Source organism: Cavia porcellus, unplaced genomic scaffold, assembly GCF_034190915.1.
Source record: "Cavia porcellus strain 051 isolate PalLab524CR breed Dunkin Hartley unplaced genomic scaffold, mCavPor4.1 scaffold_40, whole genome shotgun sequence".
Lineage (NCBI taxonomy): Eukaryota > Metazoa > Chordata > Mammalia > Rodentia > Caviidae > Cavia > Cavia porcellus.
The window spans coordinates 6,121,034-6,146,913 of NW_026947523.1; the positions used below are offsets into that span (position 1 = coordinate 6,121,034).

A 25,880-nucleotide genomic window follows, 5' to 3' on the forward strand; every position below is an offset into this window, starting at 1 on the left:
ACGATGTGGTCTAACCACCCTGAGGCAATGGACAGGCAGCCAGAGATGGGAAACTAGGACATACGTGCCACAACACTGGCCACCTAAGACAGGCACAGGACCAACTGCTGTGCTGCAAGCCCATGACGGGTAAGGCCTGGTTGGGTTCATGTAATGAGGTCCTTGACCTAAGACAGGCGCTGTCCTCACAGGGCCTTCCTTACTCCTGAATAAAAAATATAGAAAGGGAGGAGATGTAGGGAATGGCATGACCCCCCCCCCCCACTGCTGTCTCCTTGCCTCTCACTCCTATGGGCACGTAATGCATCTGCCTACATTAACCATAATCCTCTCCTGCTCACGTCACATACATGGACATGACAATGACCCATCAGAGATCACCCCTCAGCCTCTTCCTGTCCCATTGGCCTGCCCTTGCCCTATAAATGCTGGACCACTTCCTCAGTAAACGAGACTTGATTGGATTCTCTCAACTTGTGTCTGTCTCTCTGTCTCCGGCCCTGTCTGTGTTAATCCCCGTTCCTTCTCCAGGAAGCTGCCCCACGGATCTGGATTGACCCACAGGCCAGGACAGTGTCTGGTTCCATGGAACATTCCAGGAACCTTCCCTGCCCTGTGTATCACCGGGAAAAGGCACAGGGGCAGGGCTTGTGGAAACCTGGTGAACTGGCCCCTCCCTGCACTCCCTGTTTCACAGTGTGTACACAGATTGTCCCACACCAGAGCACAAAGGGCAACCTTAGCTGCTTTATAGAAGCACAGCCAGCCTCTGCTAATATGCAGGGTGAGGTAGAGTGTGCGGTCTTCCTCTAGCTGCCCAGAGTGGTGAAAGCTCCTTTTGTTCAGAGCAACTCGGTTGTTGCTGGGCAGCCATGGGTCTGCTGACCGGGGATGCACTGCTCTCTTTGGTCATGGCCATGGCCGTCTTCTTGCTCCTGGTGGACCTGATGCACCGGCGCCAATGCTGGGCTGCTCACTACCCACCAGGCCCTGTTCCAGTTCCTGGACTTGGTAACCTGCTGCAGGTGGACTTCAAGAACAGGGCGTACTCCTTCTACAAGGTAAGGGAGCTGGGGGCGGAGAGCAGCAAAGGTCAGGTGACCACCCCACCATACTAATAGACAGTGGGATACAAAGCCACATGGTGGACGAGGACATGGTTTTATCTGAGGAGGGAATTAGAGGCTCTGTCTTGGGGAGGAGGCCACCAAGGCAGAGAACACTGGACTTTCCATAGGGAGAGGAGTGGGAGGAAAAAGCACAGGAAATTGGGCACAATGGAGTAGCATAACTGACATCCAATTTAATGGAACAGATGTTTTATAGGACCTAAGACCATTCTGGTGACAGCAGAGGCTTGGGGCTGTGGAGCAGTGCAATGGAGTCCTAAGCAGCACTGGAATCTAGAAATCAATGTTGAAAGAAGTTCTGTCTCTAGCATCAAATCCTTGTCCACCATGGGGTCCTGGTCCTCTCTGCTTCCATCTGTGAACCTGAGCTTCCTCATCTGAGGAACGAGAGAGGATAAGACCCTGTGTCCATATTTCACCGACACTTTCTGCACTCTGCTGGGGCCCTAGCTGGGCTGTCAGATCGGGTGTAAGGTGGTTGTTCTGAAGTTAAGAAATGTGGCAGGAGCCTGTAGATGCTAGGTGTTGGGCAGTGGTTGGCCTGGAGTGCTGGTGTAGCAAGAATGAGGCCAAGAGCGCCCTCATCACTCCCATAAAGAAAAAGGAGAAGAAAGCAGCAAACAGAAGAGAGAAGGCAGTAGACCTGGTGTTTGCACTGCTTTTACTGGGTTTCCATGTCTTGACAGCGAGGCTGAGACATGCATTATGGCAGGAATCCCAACTTCACAGGCTCGCTGTCCCTCCACCTGCAGCTGCAACATCGGTTTGGAAATGTGTTCAGCCTGCAGTTTGCCTGGACTCCAGTTTGCCTGGACCTCCAGTTGTGGTCAATGGGCTGGTGGCTGGCGGGAGGCTCTGGTGAACCAAAGTGAGGACACCTCAGATCGGCCTACAATGTTCACCAATGCACTACTAGGCTTTGGACCGAAAGCCCAAGGTAAAAGTCTATAGGTCACAGGTGACATCAGGGTAGAACCCTGAGCGCAGTGACCCACAGTGGACCGGGCTTATTGTGCATGGTAATATGTTCAAGGACAATGGAGGTCCCTATCCTCTGGCTATGAAGTCAGAAAACAAGCTGTTGCACAGTGTTGGAGACAAAGTTTGTTTTGGATCAGCAGCCAGGAGTGAGGGAAGGTTGCAAGGCACAGGTTAGTACTTTCTTGTCCTAACTTGAGCTCTGCTTTCTAGGGGTTATTGGGGCACCCCTATGGGCCCGCCTGGCATGAGCAGCGGTGCTTCTGTGTGTCTACTCTGCGCAACTTTGGCCTGGGGAAGAAGTCCCTAGAGCAGTGGGTGACCGAGGAGGCCTCCCATCTCTGTGCTGCTTTCGCCAACCATGCTGGTAGGTCATAGGTTGAGGGACAAGAAGAATCTACTGGTACAGAAGTCACAAGAAGTGGCAACAGTAGGGGGAATGCATTTCTATTTCCAGGACAACCCTTGCACCCCAGCACCCTGCTGAGCAAAGCAGTCTGTAACGTGATCGCATCTCTCATCTATGCAGGACGATTTCAGTATGATGACTCGACAGTTATCAAGATATTACAGTTTCTAGAGGATACTGTGGGGGAGGACAATGGCTTGTTGCTTCAGGTGCAGTGTTGAGCCCTGTGCAGTGACAGCGTCCTGCAGAAGGGCTCTAAGAAGATAATTTACCTGCAGCAGGGATGGAAAGAAAGCATCAGGGAGGATCACTGCAGGAAGAAAGGTCTGGTGGTGGCAAATCAGAAAGCAATAATGGGAGAGGTGGCTGAGGTTCAGAGATGCAGAGAGGATTAGAGCCTGTGTCCACGCTGGAAGCGACCCAAGCTCATGAGATTTCTGTGGTAGGAGGTTTCTGTGACAGCTCGGCAGCAGAAGAGAGCTTTGATGCTGGCACAGTGGAGGCATCGGGGCAAAGGTGTGCAGTGCCAGGCCTTGGGTCACCATGGAGGAGGCTGGGTGTGAGATGACACCTGTGAGTCTGGAGCACAGGAAGCACCCAGGCTCCCTCTGTGCTGTCACAGATAGTGAACTCAATGCCGCTGCTCCTGGGCATCCCATGGGTGGCTGCCAAAGTCCTGCCTGCACAGAGGTCCTTCATGGCCTTGAATAATGAGCTGTTGGCTGAGCACAACACAAGCTGGGACCCAGACCAGCCTCCCCGAGATCTGACTGATGCTTTCCTGACTGAGGTGCATAAGGTGAGAGTGGGCTGTGAGTAGGGATCAGGGTCTGTGAGCCAAGTGTTCTGGGAGGTGTGAGGCCACGTGGGACCTCAGCATCTCCCAGAGACCCAGCACCTGTGCTGAGGTGTGGTGCAAGTGGAATCCTGTCTGTGTGTCTGTTTGACTGACTTATTCCCCTTGAGGGAATGTCCAGGTCTCCTACCTCTTTCAGGAGATAGAGGTACTTCCAGCATTTTTTTATGATTTTATTTTTTTCATTTAAAGAAAGAATAAACAAAACAGAAAAAGGGTAGAAATAATACATAATTTCAAAGAAAATATAAACAGTAAGAAATTATTAATTGATAATTACATATAATCCTCTTACAAATACTTGTTCAAGTTACAACAGTGAAGCATGCAAAGTGGACATTCAAAGAGCGAGACTGCAAACAGTTCTGTTCAACCATCAAACAACAACTAGTACTATGATTATCAATCCTATACACTTATATATGCATGCAGTTATCCATACCTTCATGTATGTTAAGATTAAGCAAACCAGAGCAGGCTAAAATCACTCTGAACAAAGAATAATAGTATTCCTGGATTACACATCATGACACTACGGGATCAGCACTGGGTACTGTAGTGTCTCTTTTTCTTCAAAGTAGTTGTTCATTTCATCATTCATTATATGATCAATTCTCATAAGCTGTTTATAGGTTCTATGTATGCATGAGTCTGTGTATGTATTTCTGTGCTTTCTATATTATATTAGAGGGAGAAATAAAACAAAGGAAGAAAAAACAAAATATATTCCTATAAACACTGAAATGAAAAGTCATATAAAACCACAGTACAAGGTGTTCTACAGTGGTTACTCTGTTGTCTCTTGTTATCTTCAATAGAATAGAATTTCATGATCAGGCATAGTATAATTGCATACAGCAGTACATAACAATATTAATAAAAACAAAACGTTGTAGATAGTGTAAAACTTCAAAAACAGGTAATAATGAAACCAGAATGCGTATTGCAGTGGATCTTGTCATCTTCAGTGTAGTTGCCTATACTCTCAGACTTGATGCTATCAATCATAACAGTTTTGAATAAAATCTGTCGATACCCAACAGCAGTCTAACAAACCAGATTTAACTGAGATCAGTCATGGTAACCATATAAGTCATACAGGGCTCCAGATTAAGTTTATAGGAAATTAAGGATGATTACCATACTATATCCTGTGATTTCCGGGATAGCTGTCTGTGCCCTCAGATCTAGTGGAATTAGACAGATTGGGACACAATATAATCTATCTAAACAAAGCGGTGTGACTAATGTGGGTTTTAAATCCTGATACACTATTAACAAGAGTCCTCTGCCTTCTTGTGTTCTCCTTTCAATCCCACAGGGTGTACTGTCCATTTTTGGGTCCCACCAACTCCCTCAGTTTTCAGATTTGGGGGGCCAACCTGCTATTTACCTAAGTGGTTCCAAACCTTCTCCCTCCTGGGGTTGATCTCATGTTACATTCCTTTACCTACAATACCTGTCTTTCCAACCTATCTGCAGGTACTGTTTGAGTTACCCCTATTACTCTCTGGTTTCCTGTCACATAGAGCATTGTTTCTTCATATTTGACTTTCAGTCTGTAAACTCTTTCACAGGTTAATTATATTTTCTATATAGAGCATCTTGGTGGACCCTACCTCCTGATCTACTCTACCTGTGTTTCTTTTTTTCTTTTCTTTTCTTTTTTTTTAGTGTACCAGGGCCATCTACATTAGAGATTGTAGCCAACCTTCTCTGCCTCATTTCTGTTGTGCTATTTTCCTGCCATTAGTTATCTGCTTTTCTCCTTCATGGCACTTTCTGCTCCATTCATTGAGGCCTCTTTGCCACTGTTTCTGAAATCCTGGTGCTTCTTTCTCTCTCTAGAATGTCCTACAGTATTCTCTGTAGAGTTGGATTGGTGGTCAAGAATTCCCCCAGTTCCTCTTTGTCTTGGAAACATCTTGTTTCTCCATTAATTTCTAGAGACAGTTTTCCAGGGTACATCAATCTGGGTTGGAGGTTATTTTCTTTCTGGGCTTGGAATATTTTGCCCCAAGCTCTTCTTGATTTAATGGTCTGTGTCGAGACGTCTGCTGTGATTTTGATGGGTTTTCCTTTATAGGTGATCTATTTCTTTTCACTGATGGCTTTTAATATTGTGTTCTTATATTGAATTTCTGGGATCTTGATTATTATATGTCTGGGTATAGCTCTGTTTTGGTTGTAGTTGGCTGGAGTATTGTATGCCTCATATATCTGAATATCATTTCCTTTTCCTATGCTTGAAAAGTTTTCCTTTATTATTTCTGTGAATAGCCTTTGTATTTCCTTTGTTATTACTCCTGATTCTTTATTCTCATTCTTTATTCTTAAGTTATAGATCCTGTTGTTGTCTTGTAGGCTTTGTATTGTTACTGCCTGTTTCCTTGATATTGTTAAGAAATTTTTCCTTTCATGATCACACATTGCAAAGCTGTCTTCAAGTTTTGATAGTCTATCTTTAGTTTCTTTCAAGCAGTTTTGCCAGCTTTCAATGGAGTTTTTTGTTTCTTGGTAATCTCTTTGAACCTGCTTCATGTATTCTAGGTTTTCTTTATTTCTTCATTGAATGTTTCTCTCATTTTTTTTGGTATTCCTCCATTCTTCCATGTGTATCTTTTTGAGAGGCACTTAGCATTTCTGTTATTAATCTGCTTCTATCTTGCTTTACTTGATTAAATATTTCACTTTTGAGTGTGTCAATGAGGTCCTAAAGATATCTCTTTATTTCCACTGATGCTGTGTCTGATATTGCATGTTTGCTGTCCTCAATCTGTTTTGTATTTATCTCTCCTGGATCAATGTTATCAGGGCTGGGGGCTGGGGACTTTTTCTTGTTTCTTTCTCATGTTTTTGGTTTCTTAAAAACTGGTGTATAGATGAGGTCCCAGCCCCTTTCCTTGTTGGTTATGGTTCTTCTGAAGCACGCTGGCTAGGGATTTCTGTCTTCTCCAGTTTGCTATTGGTCACTGAGGTGAAAACAGCGGTGGCATGCTGGCCACTTCCCTCTGAGTCAGTATACATGTGGGGGCCTTCACTGCATTAGGATGTGCTGTGTTTGGAATTGGTTTGGGACAGCTTATTGTTTCCTGGCCAGGGATGTGACCCAGGCCAAGCAGATCCCACCAATCTGGTCTGGGAGGCGAACAACTGACTGAAGTCACTGCTGTTACTTTTCCTGCTAGTCCCGCCCAATTCCAACATATTGTCCAGTTGGTCCCCCCTTTCTCGTGGGAGGGTCTTATTCCCAGCATTCATCGCAGGTCAATGCAGGTCTCTTACCCGCTCTGTTCTCTGTTGGGTTCACTGGCTTCCAACTTCAGTGCAACCACGGTTCCAAAGAGTTGCAGCAGCGGTAGTTCAGGCAGCTTGGTCAAAGCAGTGGGAGTTTGGGCAGCTCGATCTAAGCAGTGGGAGATTGAACAGCTCAATCCCAAAGGCAGGAATTCTGGCTACTCCTCGAGTTGTGGCCACTCAAGTTCGGGCACTCTGGTGAGAGCACCATAGCCATTAATCTTAGCTGCTTAAATGGTAGCTCCAGGACTGCATGTTTGACTGTTTTTTTTCCCTTTTAATTTCTTCCTGAGTTGAGAGGATCCATCTCCCTCTGTCTGGACCTCCCCACAATGTTTTATTCCAGCATCTGAGTTGACTGTCTCAGGGAGCCTCTGTATTCTGCTGCTTATCTATCCGCCATCTTTAGCTCCTCCCCCATTCCACCTTTTAAAACAATCTTTATTTAAAGAAATACAAAACAAAATAGAAAACAGGTAGAATACATACTTTCAAAGAAAAAAATAAACAGTAATAAAGTTATTATTTACATATTGTCCTCTTACAAATAATTGTTCAAGATGCAAAAGTGGAACATATAAATGGGAATTCAAACAGTGAGACTGCAAATAGTTGTGTTCAACCATCTAATAAAAACTTAGTAATATGGTTATCAATCCTATACAATAAAACATATATGCATTTATCCATATCTTCACTTATGTTGAGATTAAAAAAAACAAAGCAGACTAAAATCACTCTGAACAAAGTATAATAGTATTGCTGGATTTCACATCATGACACTCTGGAATCAGCACTGGGTAATGTAGTGCCTTTTTTTCCTTCAGAGTATTTGTTCATTTCATCATGTGTCATAAGATCAGTTCTCATAAACTGTTTATAGGTTTTACACAAGCATGAGTCTTAGCATGTATTTCTATCCTTTCTGTATTACAGGGAGAAATAGAACAAAGCAGGATGATAAAAAACATATTCCTGTAGACACATAAAACTAAAAAGACATATAAAACTCTTGTATAAGGAGTTGTACCATTGTTACTGTGTTTTCTTGTTATCAGTAGAATTGGCTGTAGCAACAGATATAGTGTAATTGAATATATCAGCACATAATAATATTAATAGAAATACAACTTTGTAGATAGTGTAGAACTACAGAAACAGGTAGTAATCAAACCAGGATGGGTACTGTACTGAATCATTATCATTTTCAGTATAATTGCTTATACTCTCAGACTTGATACTATCAACCTTAACAGTTTTGAATAAAATCTGTCAATGACAAGCAGCAATGAAACAAGTCATATTTAACTAAGATCAGTCATGATATAACAGTATAAGATATACAGGGATCCAGATTAAGTTAATAGGAAATTAAAGATGATTACTGTGCTTGGGATAGCTGTCTGTGCCCTCAGTTCTAGTGCTTGTATATAAACTGGGATGGAATAAGTTCTATCTAAGCAGAGTGGTGCAAGTAATATGGGTTTTAATTCCTGATACACTATTAGCAATATCTTCTGCTGTCTTTTTAAAGACTATTCCTCCCCTTTCACTCTCCCAGGGTGTACTGTGCATTTTTGGATCTCCCCAACACACTTGGTTTTATATTGGGGGGAGGGGAAACCTGCTATTTAGCTAAGTGGTTTGAACCTTCTCACTCCTAGACTTGATTTTTAGTTGTATTTCCTTACCTAGTAAAGCCTGTCTTTGCAACCTATCCATAAATACTGATTCCGTAGCCCCTATTCCTCTCTGGTTCCCTATCACATAGAGTACTGTTTTCTCATACTTGATTTTTAGGCCATATATCCTTCTTCAGGTAAATTATCTTTCCTATAAAGAGCACCTCAGTGGACCCTACCTCTTGATCCACTCTGCATGTGATTTTCTCTTTTTTTTCCTTAAGTTGGAGTGTCCAGGCCTCTATATTAGAAATTATATTCAACCTTCTCTGCCTCATTTCTGTTATTCTCTTTTTCCATCATTAGTTGTCTGTTTGTCTTTTTCATTTTGCTTTCTGCCCCACTCATTGAGACCTCTCTGCCACTGTTCCTGAAATCCTGGTACTTTTATCTCTCTTCAGAATGTCCTGCAGTATTCTCTGTAGAGTTGGATTGGTGGTTGTGAATTCCCCCAGTTCCTCTAAATCTTGGAAGCATCTTGTTTCTCTATTAATTTCTAGAGACAGTTTTTCAGGGTATATCAATGTGTGCTGGAGGTTATTTTCTTTCAGGGCTTGGAATACTTCGCTCCATGTTCTTCTCGATTTGATGGTCTGTGTTGAGAAGTCTGCCATGATTCTGATGGGCTTTCCCATGTAAGTAATCTGTTTCTTGTCTCTGACAGCTTTTAACATTCTGTTCCACCAGTTTTAAGGCCCACTTATTTTCCATTGGGTGACAGTGTAGCTATCTTCTAGTAACCGTGTTTCCTTTTCCTGGGCTCATTTAAAAGTGACAATGTATTGTCTGAAAATCTTATGTGAAAATTTCAGAAATAATAATTTGTGAATTTTCAATTGTGAAACACACTGAGGAGCACAATTAAACTTACTAATCTACTTCCATGATGTTCAGTAAGACCATGAAATTCCTGTCCAGTATCTTCCTGCTGGGTTGGCTATAGACCATCAGTTACTTGGTTGTGTGAGCATCTGTTTCCGTGTCACAGTGCTGGTTTGAAGGGAGAAGAGACTCCATCCACACACACTCAGCGTGGCACACTATCACTGTCCTCCTGGGCCTGGGTTATACATCACCTTCTTCCTGATGCATATGTGTAGGAGACACCGTAGTGTATTTACAATTGGTTGTATCTACCCATATGGGAACCAGCTAGCTGGGGTCTTGGGGGTGCTCCCACCTCCGAGGGCTGACTGCTGTCCCAGTTTTCTTCCTCCAGCCCTCTGTAGATGCACACTCATGGTGCCTCCATTCCTGTACCACAGTGAAACCTGCTGCAGTGGTCCTGGGTGTGCAGACTCTGCACTGCGCTTCTTGTGGGTGTGAGCTGAGAAGGGCAGCTTCTGAGTAGAGGAGAATTCTCTTTAGTTTCAGGAGAAGCCCCCTGTTTTATCTCATATGGTACCTTTACCATTTGAGGGTCTCATGGAGAGCCCCAGCCTGCACGTCTGCCTACCCGAGTTTTCCGTGGTTCTCTCACAAAGGCCATCAGGATGCGTGTGAGGGTGCATCTCAGTGTGCTTTCATTTGCCCTATTCTAATAATAAGCAACATATGAGCATCCTTTCCTGTGCTCATGGGGCCTACTGTATAGTTTCCTTCGAGAAATGACAATTCAACTCTTTGCTAATTTTTAAATTGAATGATGTCATTTTGGTCGTTGTGCAGTATTTCTGCTATTAATGTTTTGTCACATTTACGACTAGTAGTTGTTTTTCTCAATGGTATGGGCTTCCCTTTTCCTTCTGTTGATGGTGATATTCGGTGGACAATACCTGTAATTTTCGTGAAGTCTAATCTGCTTTCTCTTTCTTGACTGTTCCACTGATTTCCATCCAAAGTATCACTGCCAAACCCAGCTCGGGGAAACGTTTGCTTTGTGCTCATGCATCTCGCTCTCTGATCTGTTTAAGGACAGTCTGTGTGTGTGGTGGCAGCTGAGCGCTGCACTTCATTCCTGTCCCCAGGGATGCATGTGTTTCCCAGCACCATTTATTGAGAGACTGTTCTGTCCCCATGCACTGAAAATCATGGGGCCTTTTTTGGTCAAATGATGAGTGTTGGGAGGATGTTTGCAGAACACAATTCCTTCTCATGCCGAAGCATGAACTTCTACACACGTAGGTGGTGTAACCTGCTCTGCCCAGAGGTTCGATGGAGGAGCCTACTGCTCTTAGTCTACCAACCAGTAAAGCTTGTTACTGTGCTCAGTGTTTTAGGGGTTCATAACATGATAATATGAGGTCACCCTACCGGGCATAAGAATTTTTAGATCCATTATAGTCATAAAGTACTCCCCATAAGTGCTGGTCATTGACTGAAAGGTAGATCTGTGGTATGTCATTTCCAGGGTGTGTTTCCTAAGCCTTTCTCTGTTGCTGTGTACATCCTACTTCACAACTGTGTCACCCTGTTTTGATTAGTGAGCTTTGAACCCATGGCTCCCACAGTAGTTTGACATGACTTTGGACTTTATTGCAGAAAAGAGATACGACTCGGTACACTCAGTCCTGAGAGCTTTAAACTTTCGTCTTTTATTAAGCTTTCAGTATGTGAATAGATACTATCTGGGGAGGTTGAGTTATGACAGGGTCCACTGGCTGAGGGGTAATTATTTTTCTCTGGTTGTGGGGATTGAACCCAGGGCTTTTATATGCTAATTCTCATGAATATGTACAAAATGATATTACATGCTGTTTCTGCAGCAGTGGAGATGCTCATATGGCTTTTTCCTTTGGTCCTGTTAGTGTGGGTCCTGTGATGATCGGTTCTTATGTGAGAGACCAGATAGGAAGATGAAAGCTAACTGGTCTCTTAAGTGACCGTTAGACAGGGTGGGTAAGCCTGTGCTGCAGTGCTCCCAGGAAGACTGATGCACAGTGTCCGGCTGTTCACTCGGGTAGGCACCATGCATGGTGGGCAACATATGAATGCTGGTTTACTCTAATCGCCTGTGACCATGTCTACGTGAGTGAAGTCAGGAAGTGCCAGTCCCACGGGGCTTTTTGTCAAAGGGAAAGGACAGCACCATGGCCCCCACCTTTAACCTAATTCTGTGTCTCTTGGTGTTGCATCTTCACTACCCCTGAGTCAGTTACAAACTCATCGGTCCCCCCATGCAGTTTTCATATGTTTAAGCATCATGGCAGTGCAGAAATAGTTTCCAAAAGGTGAGTGTTGGGATGGGAGCTGTCTGGTCCTTGGTGTCTAGGACCTCTGTCAGGCCCTCAAAGTCTGTCTGCTCCACCCACTCGCCTCCCCTTGTCCAGTCCGAGTACCTGCTGTCACACAGCCCCACTGGGCCATCCTGGGTTTTGCACTGTTATTGCTTAAATCATTTTCAAGTTGTCTGGGCTTCTCAGAGGAATCTGTAGATGAGGATTTGAAACAAGAGGCTTGAAAGAGAAGCATAGGCTTGTCTGTGGAAGGTCCAGTGAAAAGTGAGCTGAAGGGAGAACAAAGAATCTTACATCTTTCCAAGGAAGGAGTTGCTTCAATCAAAGGGGAAATGAAACCAGAACTGCAGTGGCTAGCTGTACAAGCTCTCTCATCTCCTGACAGGAAGAAGCCTGGGCTCCTCATGGGGGAGGCTTGACGTGAGCACTGCTTTGTGCTGAGATTCTTCAGGCATCTGTGGCCTGGGAACAAAGTCTTAGTTTCTCTCCTCCAGGGTGGTTAGATGAGGTACGCTGTATGTGAGGGTGCTTGTGTGCTTTGCTTGGAGAATAGGCACATGTGACCTGTTTGTGGCCTGGTCAGAGAGGGTGGAAAGCAACTGAACCTGCTAGAAGTGGTTTTGAGAACCCTTGGACACCAGTTAATCCTTGTTGGACTGCAAAATTATCCCTGAAGCATGCAAGACAGACCTACTACTGTCTGACAAACCCTCGCACATCGCCAAAGTCCTGCCGGTTTGGTCTGTCAGCTTCCTGACCTCCACTTGCTGTTCACTGTGCTTCTTGGAGCAGTGATCCACCATGCTCCAGGGCTGAAACCTGCATAAGCAGTGTGTTTGGTTCCATGGAACTTTCTTCCCAGGACTCTCCCCTGCCCTGAGTATCACCAGGAAGAGGCAGAGGTGCAGGGCCATTGGAAATTTTCTGCCCTGGCCCCTCCCTGCACTCCCTGATTGCACAGTGTTCACACAGATTGTCCCACACCAGAGGACAAAGGACAGGATTAGCTGCTTTATAAGAGGACAGGTGGCCAGTTCCAATATGCAGGGAGAGGTAGAGTATGCTCTCTGCCTAAGCTTCCCAGAGTGGTGAAAGCTTCTTTTGCTCAGAGCAACCCATTGGTTGGTGGGCAGCCATGGGGCTGCTGACTGGGGATGCACTATTCTCTGTGGCCATGGCTGTGGCTATCTTCCTGTTCCTGGTGGACTTGATGCACAGGTGCCAATGCTGGGCTGCTCACTACTCACTAGGCACTGTTCCAGTGCCTGGACTTGGTAACCTGCTGCAGGTGGACTTCAAAAACATGGTGTACTCCTGCTACAAGGTGGGGAAGCTGGTGGTGGAGAGCGGCAGAGGTCAGGGACCCCTCTATAGTAATAGACAGTGGGGTACAATATCACATGTTAGACAATCACATGGTTTTATCTGAAGGGGGAAGCAGAGGATATGTATTGTAGAGGACTGCAACAGGGAAGAAAACTGTGGACTTTCCATTGGGAGAGGAGTGGGAGGACAAACTACAGGAAGTTGGGCAGGATAAGGTAGCGGGCCTGGCATCCAATTTTATGGATGACATCAGAATCTTGGGGCTTGGGAGCAGGGTAAGGGAGTCTTAAGCATCACTGGAATCTAGAAATTGATGTTGAAAGAAGTTCTATCTCTAGCATCAAATCCTTTGTCTTCCATGGGGTCGTAGTGCTCTCTGTTTCCCTCTGTGAAGCTGAGTTTCCTCATCTGAATGATGAGAGAGGATAAGACCTTGTGTCCACATTTCACTGACAGTTTCTGCCCTCTACTTAGGCCATAGCTGGGTTGTCAGATCCAGGTGTAAACTGGTCGTTCTGAACTTCAGAAATGTGGCAGGAGCCTGAAGATGCTAGCTGTTGGACAGTAGTTGGTGTTGGGTGCTGATGTAGCAAGAATGAGGGCATGAGTGACCACATCACTCCCATAAAGAAAAAGGAGAAGAAAACAGCAAACAGAAAAGAGAAGGTGGTAGACCTATTGTTTGCACTGTTTGAACTGTGTCTCCGTGTCTTGGGAGTGAGACTAAAGCATCCATAATGGAAGGAGTCCCAGCTTCACAAGAGTCCTGTGCCCCCATCCACAGTGACAAAATCAGTGTGGGAATGTGTTCAGCCTGCAATTTGCCTGGACACCAGTGGTCATGGTCAACAGGTTGGTGGCTTTGCGGAAGGCTGTGGTGAACCACAGCAAGGACACCTCAGGTCAGCCCACAGTGCCGAGCAATGACCTGCTGGGCTTTGGACTGAATTCCCAAGGTAAAGTTCAATGGGCCACAGATGACAATAGTGTAGAACTGTGGGGGCACCCATGGTGGACAGGGCTTATTGTGTATGGTAATATGTTCAAAGGAAAATGGAAATCCATGTCCTCTGACTATGAAGCCAGAAAAGGAGCTGTTGCACATTATTGGAGACAAAGTTTGTGTCTGATCAGCAGCCAGGAGGGAGTGGATGATACAAGGGCACAGGTTAGTACTTTCTGGTCCTGACTCGAGCTCCCCATTCCAGGCACTATTGGGGCACCCTATGTATTGTAACCTAAGAGCAGAATAGGATGTTTTCCTAATCTAAACTTGCTTTTTAGCCCACCTGAACCTTGTTCTTCCCAAGAAATGTAACCACCGCATTCCTGTTCTGTAGTGTGCTGCAAACCCAACCCCCTGCATTGTGAGACCAACAGCTATTTGCAGTTTTACAGGATTAAAAACCCTGCCCTTTAGCTGTTAGGCACGCAGTCTTCCATATTGTCTACTGGAGGCTGCGTCACCAGTCCTGTGCTTTAATAAATATTTTTTTCTTTCCGAATTATTTTCTCTGGGTCCTTCATGCCTCAGGAAGTGGACCACCACATTTGGGGGCTTATCCAGGATGGAATAACAGCCCACTGCCTCAATTCCTGAGGACTGATTCACTAAGAGTAACTACTGGAGGCTCCCATTTCATTTAAAGTGATACCATGAAGTCTTAATTTTGTTTAGGAGGGGATGCCCTCATCCTTGGGAGCTTGTATCCTTGTTGGGAATCTTAGACCATTTGTTTTAGAGTCTCTTGACTCACTTGGATCTTGGACCCCAGCAGGGCTGCCCTCCAATTTGATATTGGAATTTGAAGGGAAGCCTCCAGCCTAAATTCATTTATTTTTCCAGAGAAAGGTTGTTTTTATTTTACCAGTACTGGTGGTTTTGTTTTTGTTTTGTGTCTTTGTGTAGTCCTGTTTTGTCTCGTGTCTTTTATTCTAATTTTTCCTTTGCAGGACATTTAGGCCTGAGAGATCACATGTGCCTTTGGTCGCTCTGAGGGTGCTGACAGTTTTCTTTTAAACCCCAGGTGACCCTCGGACCAGACAAATATCCAATAAGTTTACAGGCTTGTCAAGGAATTTCAAAACATATCACTAGATTAAAAGATAATAAGATTCTTGTACAAATTTTTTTTTGTCTTTTTCTTTTTTATCGGTACCAGGGATCAAACTCACGACTGCCTACTTACAAGGCAGGCGCTTATGCTGCTGAGCTAAATCCCCAGCCCCCGATAATAAGATTCTTGTACCTTGCATCTCTCCCTGGAATACACCATTGCTCCCAGTCCAGAAGCTGGGGATGCAAGGTTACTGGCCAGTGCAAAACCTCTGGGAAGTCAACAGGTGAGTGGTTACTCTGCATCCTACTTCCTAATCCCTACACCCTGCTGAGCCTTTTGAGCCCAGAGTACATCTGGTACTCAGTCTTGGTCCTAAAAGATGCTTTCTACACCCTCCCAGTGACTCTGGTAAGTCAATCCATTTTTGGTTTTGAATGGACTGATCCAGAGACTGGGTTGGAGAACAGTTGACATGGACACGTTTACCACAAGGTTTTAAAAATGCTCCACACTTTATTTGATGAGGCCTTAGCTAGGTACCTGATGGGGTATTGAGAATATCACTCAGAGGTCATACTTTTGCAATATGTTGATGACTTACTAGTGGCTGTTAAAACCTTTGAGGATTGCAAGGAAGCAACCAAGGCCCCGTTAAAAACTTTAACTGATTTGGGATACAAGGTTTCAGCAAAAAAGGCACAGATATGCCAGCAGATAGTGACTTACCTGGGATATCAATTACAAGGTGGAAAAAGGACCCTTTCAAATCTGTAGGATGGTTCAAGCCATCCTACAGATACTGGCACCAAAAACCAAAAAGCAAGTCCGTGAGTTTCTTGGTGCAGTTGGATATTGTAGGCTCTGGATATTAAACTTTGCTGAGATAGCCCAGCCACTATATGACTCTTTAAAAAGGCAAACACAGGGCCCACTGGAATGGACAGGCATGCAAGAGACAGCCTTCCAACAACTAGGCAGGCCCTTAGCGGATGCCCCCGCACTAGGACTCCCTAACATAAAGGAGCCATTTTTCTTGTATGTGGAGCTGAGAGGGATTACAAAGTGGGTAATAACCCAGGAACTGGGGCCTTGGCAGAGACCAATAGTCTATCTAAGAGGCTAGACTCGGTGGCCACTGGTTGGCCACCATGCTTAAGGATCATTGCTGCAGTGGCTATGTTGATAAAGGAAAGCTAGCTTGCTTTTAGCCAGAAGGTAACTGTGATAACCTCTCACTTGCTTGACACTCTTATCCTGGCCCCTCCAGATCAGTGGCTATTGAATGTAAGGATAATGCATTACCAAGCACTGCTTTTATATCCTGACTCTGTTGTTTTCAAGTCAGCAGCCCTGAATCCAGCCACATGGCTGCCCGATGAGGATCTGTCAGCCCCATGCCATGAATGCTCCACCTTAATTGACAGCTACCAGAGCCTTCGATCCGACCTGACCGACAAACCTCTAGAAGGGGAACCATCATTCTTCTCAGATGGTAGTAGCTACATGTACCAAGGTAAATGAGTTGCAGGGGTGGCTGTGACCTCTGAGACCCAAAGTTTGTGAGCACAGAGGCTGGACTCTGCACTTCTGCTCAGTGAGCTGAACTCATCGCTTTGACAAAAGCCTTGAAACTGACTAAAGGTAATCGGATTAACATCTACACTGATAGCAGATACGCTTTTGCTACTGCTCATGTACATGGGGCAATTTATCAGGAGAGAGGACTATTGACCTCAGCAGGAGATAAAATAAAAAATGCCCCTCAAATATTAGACCTGCTGGCAGCAATTTGGTTACCTGAGAAAGTAGCCATCATACATTGCAAGGCCCACCAAAAAGGAGATGATTGTGTTACCAGGAGAAACAAGTTGGCTGATATAGCAGCCAAAGAAGCTGCCATAAAATCAGTGGGGTTTGAAGAAGGGGACATAGAGGAAACCACTCCTACCCTCTTGGTGATCCCTCCAACGTTATCAGAACCTGTGTATACACAAAAGGACCTCCACTTGGCTGCCCAAATCCAGGAGAAGCCCGACATTCCAGGAGGCTGGTATCAGTTACCAGATAAGAGAATCTTGCTGCTCGAAGTCCTCAGACAGGAGCTCATTCAGCAAGCTCATCAATCCACTCATTTGGCAGGATCAAAACTAGCCGAGCTCTTTTGGGAATGATTCTTTACACCCCAGCTGTCCAAATTGACAGTGGCTGCCAGTTCAAGATGTCCTCAATGTCAAATAGTTAACTTCACATGGAAACTACTTGTTTTTGGGGAACTTCCCCAAGGGCACACCAGGAAATAGACTTTACTGAAATGAAGAAGCTGGGTCTCCAGGGACACAAATACCTGCTAGCGATGGTCAACACCTTCACTGGGTGGGTGGAGGCATTTCCCACCAGGTCAGAATCAGCTCTCACAGTCGTTTAAAAGTTGTTATATGAGATCATTCCTCATTTTGGCCTACCCTTATCTATGGGGTCTGACAATGGCCCGGCTTTCATAGCCCAGATAACTCAAAAACTAACCCAGGCCTTACAGATTGATTGGAAACTTCATTGCACGTACCGACCTCAGAGCTCAGGGCAAGTAGAGAGGATGAATCAGACATTAAAAAATACGATTACAAAGCTGTCTTTAGAAACCTGCAATAATTGGATAAGTCTCTTTGCTTTTGCCCTCCTGCAGACCAAATGTACTTCTTACATTTCTGGTATATCCCCTTTTGAAGCAATGTACAGGAGGCCCCCTCCTCTCATTCCAAAACTCTCTGAGGAAAAATTGGCAGAATTGACTAACCAAGAACTCATTAAGTTTCTTCAGGCTCTTCAGCCCATCTTGACCTCTATATATCGGTTATTCAGGCCAAAGCATCCTCCAGTAGAATCTCACTCTGAGTCCAGCCCACTGGTGGAACCCAGTACTCTGGTCCTAGTCAAGCATCACCAATGAGAGACCCTCGAGCCTCGCTGGGAGGGACAGTCCACCATGTTACTCAGCTCTCCCACTGCAGTGAAGGTGACTGGAAAAACACCTTGGATCCCCCACTCTCATGTGAAGGTTCTGGACACCCAAGGAGACCAACTTTCCCAGGACCAGTGGACTGTGCAGCAGACTGGTAACCCCTTGAAGTTAAAATTGACTGAGTTAAATTGTATCAGGCATGTGCTGCTTTAGCTTGCTTGCTTTTGCCCCTTCTGTCCCACTACTGGGGACTTTAATGGCGCTGTTACCGACCTCACACAGCGAGTTTGGACCTCCTGTAAGCAAAGAACAGCTGTCCTGTTGCCTGACATAGAGGTTTTACCTGGGCTTGAGCCTGTCCCTATTCCTAGCCTGAATTACATTACAGGCCACTCAAAAAGAGCAGTTCAATTTATTCCTTTATTGGTAGGTCTGGGAATATCAGAAGCCCTGGGTATGGGGGCAGCAGGAGTGGGGGGGTCTCTGTTCAACTTCCAACGAGATCATTAAAGATGTACAGGCATTGTTTAGTACCATTCAGGACATTCAAGATCAGGTAGATTCGTTAGCTGAAGTGGACCTTCAAAATAGAAGAGGGCTAGACCTCCTGAAAATCTAGTTAAAAAAAAAAGGGGAGAGCTATTTGAAAACCCCCTTTGGAGTGTCTGGAATGGAATCCTGCCTTGTCTTCTGCCCTTGCTTGGACTGTTGCTAGGATTGCTACTCTTGGTTTTAATAGGCCCCTGTATAGTCAACAGGCTAACTACGTCTATCAGGCAGCAAGTACAAGATGCGAGGCTGATGGTGTTATGCCACCAAGGTTATGAAATGTTACTGCTTCACCATCAAGATTAGTTCTCAAGTCTTCCCCAAAGATTTGAAGAAGAAGACATAAAATCAGTGGGGAATGTTGTAACCTAAGTGCAGAACACGATGTCTTCCTAATCTAAACTTGCTTGTTAGCCCACCTGAACCTTGTTCTTCCCAAGAAATGTAACCGCTGCATTCCTGTTCTGTAGTGCACTGCAAACCCCACCCCTCTGCATTGTGAGACCAGCAGCTGTGTGCGGTTTTACAGGATAAAAACCCTGCCCTTTAGCTGTTAGGCACGCAGTCTTCCATATTGGCTACTGGAGGCTGCATCACCAGGCCTGTACTTTAATAAATAATTTTTTTCTTCCCAAATTATTTTCTCTGGCTACTTCATACCTCAGGAAGAGGACCACCACACTATGACCCTCCTGAGTTGGGGAGTGGTGCTTCTGTGTGTCCATCCTGCACAACTTTGCCTGGGAAAGAAGCCACTGGAGCAGTGCATGACTGAGGAGCCCACCTCCTTCTGTGCCACCTTTCCCTCCTAGCATGGTGGGTGACAGGTTGAGGTAATGTCTCAATGGGATTATCAATATAACTTTTTTGGATTATGAGGAAGACAGAAAAAGGGATTAAAATCCTTGGGTTACAACACTCAGTATTTGGGATTACACTAATTAGGTAAGTGATTTGTTCAACAGTTGCTCTTAAGAATGCAGATGAATGCTACATTGGTCCCCTTTATGTACAAGGGCTGCCTTGGCAACAGCTTTCACTCAGGTTATCCATCCCAGCCTAGAAGAAAGAGAAAAAACAAGGTCACCTGTTCCACCTGCGCATGCGCGGGACATTTGTCCTGAAAGTGTTCTGCTGCAGCTACAAGGGCAGCACAGCCAGTATCTCTCCTTTCAGCACAACCTCGTACTATCTGTCCAGAGTGCAGATGAGGGTATCATTGGGCCACGGGGTGTAGATTCTAAACTGATGTGGAAGACCAGGCTATGCCAGAAATCTCCGCATATAAGCCTGCGACAGTTGGATAACAGTAGGGATGCCACGACTTGGAGAGGTGCCCTGCTGGGCATGGCAGGCTCCTCCATGGGAGGCATTGTGGTCCTGATTTGTGGTTTGCTAATTTGAACAATACTCTTGGAGAAACAGTCAGCATCTCCAGAGAATCTGCCATGTTGGATATTAGGGCGCTGAGCAAGAAAGCAACCCATCCTCCTTCCTGACAAGTAGCTGCCATGGCTGAGCAGGGAAGAGAGCCAGTCAGCATCTCCCATGAGCCCAGTGAGCCTTGGGGTGAAAACCAAACATCCAATTCCCACCCTGCTTCCAGTTAGCAGCTGAGGACCAGAGGCCATCTCTTTGTAGGATGACCACATGCAGTAGAGCAAATATGGGGGATTTCCCTTTTTGTTCTCTTTGAAGGCAATATTGTTTTTGGTTTTTTTTAATTTAAAGAGAAAAATAAAACAAGACAAAGCAAGACAGTAAAAGACTACAAGTAATACAGAATTTCAAGAGAAAAAATATACAGTAAGAATTCACTAGTAAATAGATTACATATTGTCATCTCAGAAACAGCTGTCCAGATTACAAAATTAAAGCATACAAAGTGAACATTAATACAGTGAGATTGTAGACAGTTCTGTTCAATGATCCAACAAAAACTCAGTAATATGGTTTTCTATCCTACACTCTTTAATACTCTTGCAGTTGTATCCTTTAGATCACTTTCTTTCCTCCCTATTTTACACTAACAGTCACTCATTTTGGGTTCCATTACTCCCACAATTCTTATAAATTTTTCTTTAAAGAGGAAAAGAAAAAAATATATATGAGACAAGAAACAAGACAAAACAAAACAGAACAACAACAACAAAAAAAACCACAGTGTGACAAAGCAAAACAGAGTCAGTTAGAACAGGAGGATGGACATAGTATATAATGCTAAAAGAGATTACTAGGTGATCAACAATGGTTACCATTATGCCTCTTGTTATCCTACAAAGAGGTGCCTATGTCAGCTGGTATAAAAGAATTGAACAAAACAGTACAGAAAAAGACCAGTAAAACCCACATTGGAGACCTTGCAGGACTTCCAAAGAAGATAATAGTCAAACCATAATGGGCATCATAGAGTATTTGGTTGCCTTCATAGCGGTTGCCTATACCCTCAAATTTGATACTATTAATCAAAACAGAATATAATAAAATCAATCAGAACAAGATGTGGAGAACAATACAAGGGTTCAAATCAGGCAAATAGGAAATAGAAAAACAAAAATGGTACTATAATATATCCTGCTATTTTAAATTTAGTTTTCACTTAATTAAAAGATACTAAGATATAAATTAAATTAAAAAAGGGGGGGTGGAAGATAAAAAAAGAGCATATCAATAGCACAACACAGGTCAGAACTGAACAATTTAAACATCATTATAATTCACCACTAGACAGCCTAACATTAATAGTAGTAACCATAGTGTCTCTTTCCAAGAAACATTTGAGTCTGACTTTGTATACTATAGTATCAAACCCATCAAGACAGTGTGAAACCATTCAAGAAAATGAAAGTATTGCAGGGTATTTAGAACCAGCTAACAGAAACCGAACTTCGGTTTCTATGTGATCTCTTTGCCTATAAAAATTTTTGCTTATACTATTGCACACACTAAAATATAATAAGATACAACATGTTAAAACCAATGGAAACAGATGAACAACAGCTTGATGGGGCTTCAAAACAGGATGATATCAAATCAGCACTAGCTATTACACTGTCTTATTTTCTTCAAAATAGCTATTCGCAGACAATAATATAAAACAACCCAGATTAAAACCATTCCAATTAATGAGTGAAAACATTATATGGCTTCAAACCAGTGTGACTGGGAACCCTGATTACCATGTACTTTTATGTATTCTTATCATTACTTATACTAGGGAAACAATTCGGTATTTATACATGTGAGTTTGATTTATTTCACTTATGAGTATGGTCTCAAGCTGCGTCCATTTATTTATAAATGTCTCAATGTGATCATTCTTTATAGCTGAGTAGTACTCCATTGTATAAAAATACCACAACTTTTTTATCCATTCCTCAGTTGATGGACACTTAGATTGTTTCCAGGATCTGGCTATTACAAATTGTGGTGCTATAAACATGGGTGCACATATATCACTGTGGTATGATGCTTTCAGCTCTTCTGGGAATATGCCTAGAAGTGGAATAGCTGGGTCAAATGGGGCTTACAGTCCTAGCTTTCTGAGAAATCTCCAGACTGACTTCCACAATGGCTGCACTAGTCTACACTCCCACCAACAGTGCAGGAGAGTTCCTTTTTCCCCACAGCCTCTCCAGCATTTGTTGTTGTTGGTTTTCTTGATCTTGGCCATTCTTTCAGGAGTGAGATGGAATCTCAGTGTGGTTTTAATTTGCATTTCTCTAATGACTAATGATGATGAATATTTTTTCATATATTTACTTGCCGTTTGTATTTCTTCATCTGAAAATTGTTTATGCATCTCAGATGCCCATTTTTGGGTGGGGTCTTTGAGTTTTTTTTAATTCTTATATGTTTTAGAAAGAAGTCCTTTGTCTGAGGGGCAGTTCACTAAAATTTTTTCCCAGTTTGTAGGTTTTCTTTTCACTATGTTAAGGATTTCTTTTGATGTGCAGAAACTTGTTAATAAGATATGATCCCAGTTATTGACTCTGGGAAGTATATCCCGTGCGGTGTGAGTCCTTTTCATGAATTTTCTACCTATCCTTATGTCTTCAAGGTTTTTACCCAATTTGCCTTCCAATAAATTTAGTGTTTCTGTTTTAATATTTAGATCTTTGATCCATTTAGATTTTATTTTAGTATATGGTGATAGGCATGGGTCTAGTTTTAGTTTTTGGCATATGGAGAGCCAGTTTTTCCAACACCATTTATTAAAGAGACTGTCATTCTTCCAGTGAACATATTTGGCCCCCTTATCAAAGATAAGGTGGTTGAGTGTATTTGTAGCTGTGGTTGTATCTTCTAATCTATTCCGTTGATCTTTGGCTCTGTTTTGATTCCAGTACCATGTTGATTTAACTACAGATGCTTTGTAGTATAACTTCAAGTCAGGGATTGTGATGCCTCCTGCCTTGCCTTTGCTGCTTAGGACTGTCTTTGCTATTCTAGGTCTCTTCTCACTCCAGATGAATTTTAGGAGTGATTTCTCGAGATCTATGAGATATGTTGATGTTATTTTTATTGGGATTGCATTGAATCTGTATAACAGTTTTGGGAGAATGGCCATTTTCACAATATTTATTCTTCCTATCCATGAGCAAGGGATGTCTTTCCATTTTTTTGAGATTATCTTCAATTTCATTTTTCAGTGTATAATAATTTTCCCTGTATAGGTCTTTCACTTCTTTGGTGAAACTAATTCCTAAATATTTCATTTTTTTTGGTTGCTCGTGTGAAGGGTGTGACTTCTCTTATTTCTCTCTCTGTGATTTTGTTGTTAGTGTATAAGAATGCTATTGATTTTTGAGTATTGATTTTGTATCCAGCTACATTGCTGAATTTATTTATTATATCTAGGAATCTTTCAATGGAGTTTTGGGGGTCTTCTCTATAGAGTATCATATCATCTGCAAATAGTGATAATTTAACTTCTTCTTTTCCTATATTTACACCTTTTATTTCTCTCTCTTGTCTAATTGCTCTGGCTAAAATTTCCAGTACCATATTAAATAGGAGCGGTGACAGGGGACATCCTTGTCTTGTGCCTGATTTTAAAGTAAAGGTCTTCAATTTTTGGCCATTTAGTATGATACCGGCTGTTGGTTTGTCATAGATGGCCTTTATTATGTTGAGGTAAAGACCATCTATTCCAATTTTCTGCAAGGTTCTTATCATAAATGAATGTTGTACCTTGTCAAAAGCTTTTTCTGCATCTATAGAAGTGATCATGTGATTCTTACTTTTGGCTCTATTGATATGGTGGATTACATTTATTGATTTACGTATCTTGAACCATCCTTGCATGCCTGGGATGAATCCCACTTGGTCATGGTGTATGATCTTCTTGATGACTTGCTGCATCCTATTTGCCAATATTTTATTGAGGATCTTTGCATTGGTGTTCATTAGGGAGATTGGTCTGTAGTTCTCTTTTTCAGTTGGATCTTTCTCAGGTTTTGGTACTAGAGTAATATTTGCTTCCAGGAATGACTTGGGAAGGATTGCTTCCCTTTCAATTTCATGAAGAGTTTGAAGAGTGTCGGCATTAGATCTTCTTTGTATTTCTTGTAGAATTCTGCAGTGAATCCGTCTGGGCCTGGGCTCTTCTTTGTAGGTAAGGATTTAATTATGTTTTTGATTTCATTAATAGAAATTGGGTTATTCAGCAGTTTTACATGTTGTTGATCTAGCCTTGTTACTTCATATGCTTCTAGGAATCTGTCTATTTCTTCTGTGTTATCAAACCTTTGAGAGTAGAGCTTTTTGAAATAGGTGTTGATGATCTTCTGAATTTCTATTGGGTCTGTAATGATTTCACCTTTTTCATTCCTGATTGCATAAATTTGAGCTTTTTCTTCCCTTTTTAAAATGAGGTTGGCTAGGGGCTTATCAATTTTATTTATTATTTAAGAACCAACTCTTTGATTCATTGATTTTTTGGATTGTTTTCTTAGTCTCTATTGTGTTGATTTCTGCTCTGATTTTTATAACTTCCTCTCTTCTTTTGGCTTTGGGCTTGACTTGCTCTTCTTCTAGATGGTGGAGGTGTAACATCAGGTTATTTATTTGTATTCGTTCTGTTTTCCTGATGTGGGTACTCAGTGCAATAAATTTTCCTCTGAGGACAGCTTTCATTGCATCCCACAGATTCCGGTAAGTTGTATTTGTGTTTTCATTTGTTTGTAGGAATTGTTTAATTTCTTTTTTAATTTCTTCTGTGACCCACTGATTACTCAAGAGTGTGTTATTCAGTTTCCATGTGTTTGTGGGATTTTTGCAGTATCTTTTATCATTAATTTCTAATTTCATAGTGCTATGATCTGATAACATGCAGGGATAATTTCAACTCTTTTGCATTTATTTAAATATGTTCTGTGAATTAATATATGGTCTATTTTAGAGAATGATCCATGTACTGCTGAGAAGAATGTGTATTCTGATGCTGCTGGGTCGAATACTCTGTATATATCTATTAATTCCATTTGTTCACACGTATGATTCAGTTCTTTTATTTCTTTGTTGATTTTCTGTCTGGTTGATCTGTCCATTGGTGTCAATGGTGTGTTGAAATCGGAAGGCAATATTGTTTTCACTGTTTTGCTTTGTTCTGATTGTTTTGCTCTCTTCAATATTCTATTTTGATGGAGTTTACAATGTTCTGTTTTTGCTTGATTTTGTTGTACCTATTAGACTGGACAACTATTGTGAAGACAATGAGATGCATTGTGGGCCCTATACTGTTATCCCAGGATCCTCTGTGAAGTTTTGAAGCAATTTCACTGCATTGACTCAATTGGCTATGGTCTGTTTTGTTCTGTTGTATTTTACTACCTTCAAAATAAAATAAAGATAAAAATAAAAAAATACTATCACAGTGAACAATTTCAAATAACCAATTCCATAACAAGCAACCTGTAAAACTTCTAAAAATCCAACCTTTGGCTTTCACAAGCTGGTAATAAGCTGCCACCAGCATATCACTGTCTCCCTATGGCATTGTAGTGAGTCTTGATATCTGGTAATGTAAATTCTCACAGTCTGCTGTTTTTTAAAATTGCTGTGTACTTTAGGGTACTTGCTTCAAATTCACAATCGATATGACCCTATATTTATTTGGGGCTTTTTTCTTCCTCATAGAAATTATTTTAGTTTTCAATACAGTGATGCTGCACAGATTTTATTACTGATATGCGTATAACTGCTATGTGATTTTCTGTGCTGTTATAAATCTTTTATAAATTCCAGACCTTAAAAATAAAGGTGGGAGCCATGGTCTCGGAGGCAGCAGCTGCCATATCCCCTGGGGTGAGGGACGGTGGAGATGGAGCCCAGAGCTAGCCGTGAGGCAGGCACTAACCCTCTCCATTTAACACCACCCAACTGTTGGTGCCAAAATGTGGTTCCAAGGGAAAACAGTTCTCTCTTCAAGATGACGAGCCACTGCTAGAAGGGGAG

General features: G+C 42.9%; 1 long non-coding RNA gene across 1 annotated transcript; it reads left to right on the forward strand.

Moving 5' to 3' along the window:
- Positions 1-1,810: 1,810 nt before the first annotated feature.
- On the forward strand, positions 1,811-25,294 carry LOC134474862 (uncharacterized). Its single transcript, XR_010045751.1, has 6 exons — positions 1,811-14,022; positions 15,017-15,197; positions 16,256-19,238; positions 23,997-24,039; positions 24,528-24,578; positions 25,116-25,294. It is a non-coding gene; the product is annotated as an uncharacterized LOC134474862 (long non-coding RNA).
- The last annotated feature ends 586 nt before the right edge of the window (positions 25,295-25,880 follow it).